Here is a 7,566-nt window from a genome sequence, read left to right as displayed (position 1 = left end):
TCATGCAGCACCCTCGTCCCCAAAATCTCACCAAGCCTGCTGAGCTACGCAGCCAAAGAGCTGCTTTAAACTGGTGAGTAATGGCTGTGTCAGCAGTCAGTAGATGAGCCTGAGGGTTGGGGAAGGGTTAATGGGCAGTGGGCGGGTATAAGAGCCCCATTGTTAACACCAGACGTACAGTAAACACTTACTGTACTGTGAATTCATGCCAACTGCAAACACAAAAATAATGTGATTCAAATGATAATATGAATAGCTCGTTTGTTCTTTAACAGCATAAAACTGTAAATAATTCTGTTTTTTCTTCATGAGCATCTGGAAACAATACATACCTGAACTCAACTTTCCAGATCAAAAAAAAGTAAACCACATTAACAGAACATAAACTATCACCCTAACATTTTTGTACAGTCAAAAAAAGGGCATGATAACCAGGTGACACAAAAATGTACCCCCCGGTATGACTCATTGTATAAATGCCACAGTTTTGAATTTTCTGAAATTGAAAAGTCTGCATCTGTCTCCTGATTTTGTGATAATTTGCGCACATTTTTTCTCTCTCTGACATGCCTTTTAGAAAGTACAACTCGCTTTCATTTTGTAAAACAAAGTAGTGGCATTGTATTGTTAACTTCACAAAATATTGCAATGGTCAGTTAAGTTGCCTCATTTGCTGTAAGCTTCTTGTTTCCTCTGCATTTCCACGGGGGTCCTAATCTCATCTAAAGTCATCTGCCTTAATCCACAGCAGCAGAAGCAGTGGTTGAAGTAAATTAGGTCTTTGACTGATAGCCATCTGCCAACAAATGTATAAACAGTTTGTTTTACTGCTGCTAATGCAGAAATGAAATGTAGACAGAGAAAAGTAGATGTACATAATCTGACATTAAAAATGACTTTAATGGAAAATGACAGATTATTTATTGAATCACTTTCAACATTTTGTTTTTAAAATTATTGGAAAAAAACACTGCTGATAGGAGCATAAATAATTACTCATGTGTTTTGAAGATGCAAGTTTTAGGTTTTTTTTAGAGATGGACCGATCCGATATTACGTGTTGGTCCGATACTGACGTAAATTGCTGGATCGGATATTGGAGAGAAATAAAAAATGTAATCCGATCCATTAAATATCAAAAAAGCACCTCACAAAACTTGTGACACGGCATAACTCGGCTCATAACCGTAGCACGTCGCAGCAGTATGCATCACGTGGGCTGTGTGTATTTGTAGCCTTGCTACCAAACCAGCATTTAATCTCCGAGGAAGTTATCCCAGAGAGAAGTAAAGCAAGTGTGTAAGTTCATCTCTGAATGTTTGTAAAGCATTAAGCTTAACAACCGATATATGGAGCGACTGCCTCTGACTGTCTCTCTCGCTCCCTCTCCTGCTGCTACTTCAATCATGAAACTGATTAATGATCAGCTGATCAGCTTTTCTGTCGCGAGTCCGTCTCTCTTGTTTGTTTTTGGCCCACTTTACACCAGAAAGAGGAAACCAGCGGCTAAACAACAGCAGCATGTTTAACCTTGATAAGCTGTTGTTAGAATTTATTTAATATTTCTTTCTACACCAGGATCCTTTTCTACGTAGCTGACGGTTGGTAACTGTGCAGGGGCGGATATAGCAAAGTTTAGCCAGGGGGGCCGATAGGCAGTGTTGGGGAGTAACGGAATACATGTACCGCTGTTACGTATTTAAAATACAAAATATGAGTAACTGTATTCCGTTACAGTTAATGTTTAAAAAGGTGGTATTTAGAATACAGTTACTTTGTTGAAATAAATGGATTACATGGCAGTACTTTCCGGTTTCATATTGTCGCGGGTCAGGACTGTTTGGGTTTTGTTTGACAGCTACGTTCTGTTGTTACAGGTGGCAGCGTTGCGGTTGCCATGGTTACAGGGTGATGCTCTCTCTCTGCGTGTTTCCTGGGTGAGAGAGCGCCTTTTTGTTGTTGTGCTAAGCTAATAGGCAGAATGCTACAGGTATAGCTCTAAAGAATGTAGCATCATGGGCAGTGTAGTCCGTGCTGCAGGGAGAATGGAGTGCCATACCCGTTATGTGTCTGTGAGCGCGAGAAGGGAGAAAAAGGCGAGTGGAAAAGTATGAGCTGTCATCGAGCAAAAATGGGAGCTGGAAGCATGTAAATATAATAATAACCACTGCAGCCAAGAAGAGTGCCTGACGAGCCCAGTTGTAAGTAAGCTATTAAGACTTGACTGTACACTGTGTTCGTATTTTCCTCCGAAACAATAAGTTCCATTGGAGCAGCCTTTCAACACCTCTCTTTGTCTCTCGCAAGCAAAGTTGACCGACACAACAAAGTAAAGCTATTTTTCGGCTACGAGCCCGACACAGAATCCGCCGTATTAGTCAGAGGTCCAGTTCGGAGCCGCGGACCTTCAGTAACAGTAATAAATCACAGCAATAGTACATTCACGTAGTTGTAAAAAGCATGATAATATATTAAGTAATCCAAAGTATTCAGAATACATTACTCTCATTGAGTAACGTAACGGAATACGTTACAGAATACATTTTGGGGCATGTATTCTGTAATCTGTAATGGAATACATTTTAAAAGTAACCTTCCCAACACTGCCGATAGGGCATTAACATGGAAAAAGGGGGCACAAAGACATACTTTTCTTTCTTATTCTCATTTTTAAATAAATAATTATCTGAATCTTATACCCAAAGTTTTAATCTGATGTAAAATGAATAGAAGTCCATTACTGTATATAGTGACTATTAAGTCTAATAAACCCTAGTAAGCTAGTACTTTTTCCTTTGGGAAGATACCATCTGTGCAGTCTGCAATTCTGTTGAAGAAAGACGTTGAATCTATTTAATTATTCTTGAAAAATAATTTATTTCTGTGCATTTTTTCCCCCACACTGCATCAAATTAAAGTTGATTACATCGATTAAGCATCATGAGGTGGAGGGTGGTTCCCTATTTTTTTTGCTGGGAGTTTGCAACCCTATTAGTTAGGTTGCTTAATATTTCTGCTAAGTACTCTTTAAAATACCAGAATAGGAAGGATGGAGTAGGTTTAAGGTTATTAGTTTGATCAGTATTGCTGAACTATGAAATATTTTGGGTGCAGTGTATTTTTTACATACAGGTATAACAGAATAGCTTTAGTGTTGTTGTTTATTTAAACTTGAGTATGAACTTATACAAAAGGCAGCAAGATAATAAAAAAACAGTTTTATTGATTAAAAAACACACTATTCGTATCAGTATCGGCAGATATCCAAATTTATGATATCGGTATCGGACATAAAAAAGTGGTATCGTGCCATCTCTAGTTTTTAAAAAAAAATAATTTTTGCATACATATCTATAAGTATTCAGGTCAATTTGTGAGTGAGATGCTATAATATCTCACGCAGTACTTCATAGTAAAAAAGTAAATACCTGAAACTTGTAATCCTACTCTTTGATCATAGATGACATTGACAAGGATTATTCAATCCTTATATGGGAATACTGTCATATTCCCATATATCATTGTGATGTTGTTTATTCTATTACTCTTGTTCTCTTCTGCTTGTTCTCTTTTTTTCTTTCTCAACAGGTGATCCAGGTGATCGATATATGCATTTTTTTTCTTTTTTTTTTCTTCTGCCCATTCTGTTGGTTTTTGTTTTTTGCCCTTCTCCCCCGTCCCTCTTCTCAGCTGTTTCTCTTTCCCTCTTTCTTTCTCCCCTTCTTTCCCCAGTCAAGTCTGTCCCGTATTCAGCAAGTGAAAATAAAATAAACAATAAAAGGTGAATCAAATGGACCATTACGGCAAGGCTGGGATGGTCAATTTGGTAAAGTAAATCCGTTGGGCATCTTTCTTTGCCTTTAGATAATAATTCTGATGGCAAAAGAGCCAAACGTGACAGGCAAAAAAAAAAAGAAAAAAAAAAAAGAAAAAAAGACAAGGATTATTCAAATCTTCTTAAGCTGATTCTCAATTTAACTGTAACAGGAATTTCAGTGCCCAAGATATCAAATACTTCACTAACAACACTGTAAATACAATAAAAGTTTAATCTTATAATTGGAAATAATAAATTAAATTTATATACCTTTTAACAGCAATTAGCTCTGGTGTTCTGAGTAGGTTTAATTATCATTTGGAAGGATAATATTGTGCCATCATAAAATTATTTCTTTCAATTTCTTATTGAATGGAAAAATGGCATCAGCTGAGGACTTGACTGAAAGCACGTACAGTAGATTTTGCCCTTTTCTGACTGGTTGTAAGCTTTTTTCTTTACTTTTATAATGCGCTTTGTTAGAACTGGATGATTTTAAGTTTTCATTGTTTATTGGCCTTTGACTGAATGTTTTTACTTTATCATGTACTCCAATATCTGCCGCTCCTCTGATGTGACCACGTCCACCCCCCTCCTGTATCCTTTAGAGGCCATTACAGATGCACGAGAGGCCATATAGTCTGCTAGCAGTGTCCAGCTCTGTCTCTGTCCTGACCTAGATCTCTGACAGTAAACAGCTGCTTCCTAAAGCGATGTCGTGCAGCCATCAGCAGAATGGCCCGAGAGATAAATGTCAGATTGGACCTCGGCTGAGCCTCTTGATACAGCTCAGGGTTTGTTTAGGAGATCTACAAACCCTTAGCAGTGAATGGCTGTGGGTAGTTGTGTTTTATGTGTGTGTTTTGTTGTTTTTATTTAACTTAAAACTGTTCACATTCAAGGCGTACAAGAGACAAAAAAAAAAAAAAAATCTTCACACTGCCTGAAACTTCACTATAACTTTATAATTATCCTTGAGGTTGGGGCTGTTACAGTTGGAAGAGGATTGCAGTTGGTTTAAATTAGAGATGGCACGATACCACTTTTTAATGTCCGATACCGATATCATAAATTTGGATATCTGCCGATACCGATATGAATCCGATATAGTGTGTTTCAACAAAACTGTTTTTTTAAAATATCTTGCTGCATTTTGTATAAGTTCATACTCAAGTTTAAAACAACAACTACACTAAAGCTATTCTGTTATAACGGTATGCAAAAAAAAATATTTCATAGTTCAGCAATACTGATCAATCTAATAAACTTAAACCTACACCATCCTCCCTATTCTGGTATTTTAAAGAGTACTTAGCGTAAATATTAAGCAACCTAACTAATAGGGTTCCAACTCCCAGCAACAACAAAAATAAATAAATAAAAAATAGGGAACCACCCCTCACGCTCCACCTCATGATGCTTAATCGACCTAATCAACCGTAATCAATTTGATGCAGTGTGAAAAAAAAATGCACAGAAATCAATTATTTTTCAATATATTAAAATATTAAATAGATTCAACATCTTTCTTCAACAAAATTGCACACTGCACAGATGGTACCTTCCCAAAGGAAAAAGTACTATAGCTTACTAGGGTATATATATTAGACTTAATAGTTACTATATACAGTAATTGACTTCTATTCATTTTGCATCAAATTAAAACTTTGGGTGTCAGATAATTATTTATTAAAAGCTAGACATTTTAAATGAGAATAAGAAAGAAAAGTATGTCTTTCTGCTCCCCTTTTCCCTGTTAATGCCCTATCGGCCTCCCTGACTAAACTTTGCTATATCCGCCCTTGCACAGTTACCAGCGTCAGCTACGTAGAAAAAGATCCTGGTGTAGAAAGTAATATTAAATAAATTCTAACAACAGCTTATCAAGCTTAAACGTGCTGCTGTTGTTTATCCGCTGGTTTCCTCTTTCTGGTGCAAAGTGGGCCAAAAACAAACAAGAGAGACGGACTCGCGACGGACTGATTGAAGTAGCAGCAAGAAGAGGCAGTTGCTCCATATATCGGTTGTTAAGCTTAACGCAGGAATGCTTTACAAACATTCAGAGATGGACTTACACACTTGCTTTACTTCTCTCGGGGATAACTTTGTCGGAGATGAAATGCCGGGTTGCTAGCGAAGCTCCACATGCTATCCAGACCACCGACAGGTCCCGCATGCCACAGCCGCTCTATCACGTGATGCATACTGCTCCGACGTGCTAACGTTCTGAGGCGAGTTACGGCGTGTTGCAAGTTTTGTGAGGTGCTTTCGTGATATTTAATGGATCGGATTACATTTTTTTATTTTTCTCCGATATCCGATCCAGTAATTTAGGTCAGTATCGGACCGATACCGAAACGTAATATCGGATCGGTCGATCTCTAGTTTAAATGAGACAAATATTTTGCAGGGTAATATGCAGAGCATGTTCCACAGCTGTCCATAAAACAAATATATGTGGTATAATTTCAGCCTCCAGTGTTGTTACTTTGCAATTTTAGTATCTATTTAACCGGGATCCGAAAGGTCTTTCAAATAAAAAACTGTCTGTGCCTCCCTTTCATAAATACCCATATGGGCCTCTGTACATATACAGTATACTATACAGCACTGTGTATTTTGTTCCCTAGTGTGATATGACAAATGGCTTAAAATGCCATTTAAACAATAATCCAAACCCAAAACTGTGTTAGGTTGACTAAAAAAATATTTGTTGTATTTACAGGATGTCTTTCTCCATTTAGTGAATAAATAGCAATTGTGACAAACTGGAGTGATATCAGCACAATATTAAAGGTACTGTCAGTAATCTTTTTTAGATTATTTAACAGAAGAAAAGGATATTGATTCATAAATCTATCTCATAAACATTCTCATAAACTTGTAATTAATCCATTAAAAACATTTAGGAGCAGGCGCCGGTTTGTGGAAGCCACCATGTTCCCCCCACCATACTTAAATACAGTGACATCACCCTTTCAAATAATCGCATTTTACCCATGTGGCTAGAGACTGGTTATTAGTGGTGCAACGGATCAAAAATCTCTTGGTTCGATTCAGATCATGGTTTTAATTCATGGATCGGATCAATTTTTGGATCAGCAAAAAAAAGAAAAAAAGAAAAAAAATTAACATTTACTTATTTAAGTATTTTTTGCCTATTAAAAAATTCAACTCAAGACTCATTCCACGCAATTATATGAAAACAAATTAAGGTGCAACACGATAGATGATAACAAGTAAGACTGGTTTCTGAGTTTCACAGCTGGGGTGAACAATGTTAAGCATCAGGCTTTCAAATGAATTAAAAGTCTGTCTTGGTCTTTCATTAATTAATAGGCTGGTGTGAAAAATTGCTGCCACACCGCCCCCTCGGCTTGTGCTTCCAGATTTCTGGTAGTTAGAATGACTCGGGGGTGTTGATTCATTTAAACTAGCATAATCATCCTGCTGCAACCAGGCTTCTGTAAGGCAGAGTAAATCGATTTGTTGATCAATTATTAAGTCATGTACTAACAGAGGCTTGGAGGAGAGAGACCTAATATTTAATAATCCACATTTCACTGTTTTACACTTTGGTTCAGATGTGGATACTGTATTGTTCTTTCTCATTTGTTTGTAAGTGTGTAAGACATACTGTATGTGGATTAGGAGGGAATAGAATCATTTCAGGGTCACAGTCTGCTTGCTCAACAGGTGTGTGATAAATAACTGGCACCATGACTCGTAGTATCTGATTTGGTTGTTCC

This window comes from Aulonocara sp. 'chitande type north' Nkhata Bay, linkage group LG1, assembly GCF_057382095.1.
Source record: "Aulonocara sp. 'chitande type north' Nkhata Bay isolate Kocher_YH1m ecotype deep benthic linkage group LG1, A_spYH_male_GT1.1, whole genome shotgun sequence".
In the NCBI taxonomy this organism is placed as follows: domain Eukaryota; kingdom Metazoa; phylum Chordata; class Actinopteri; order Cichliformes; family Cichlidae; genus Aulonocara; species Aulonocara sp. 'chitande type north' Nkhata Bay.
Note: the sequence above shows the minus strand (reverse complement) of the source record.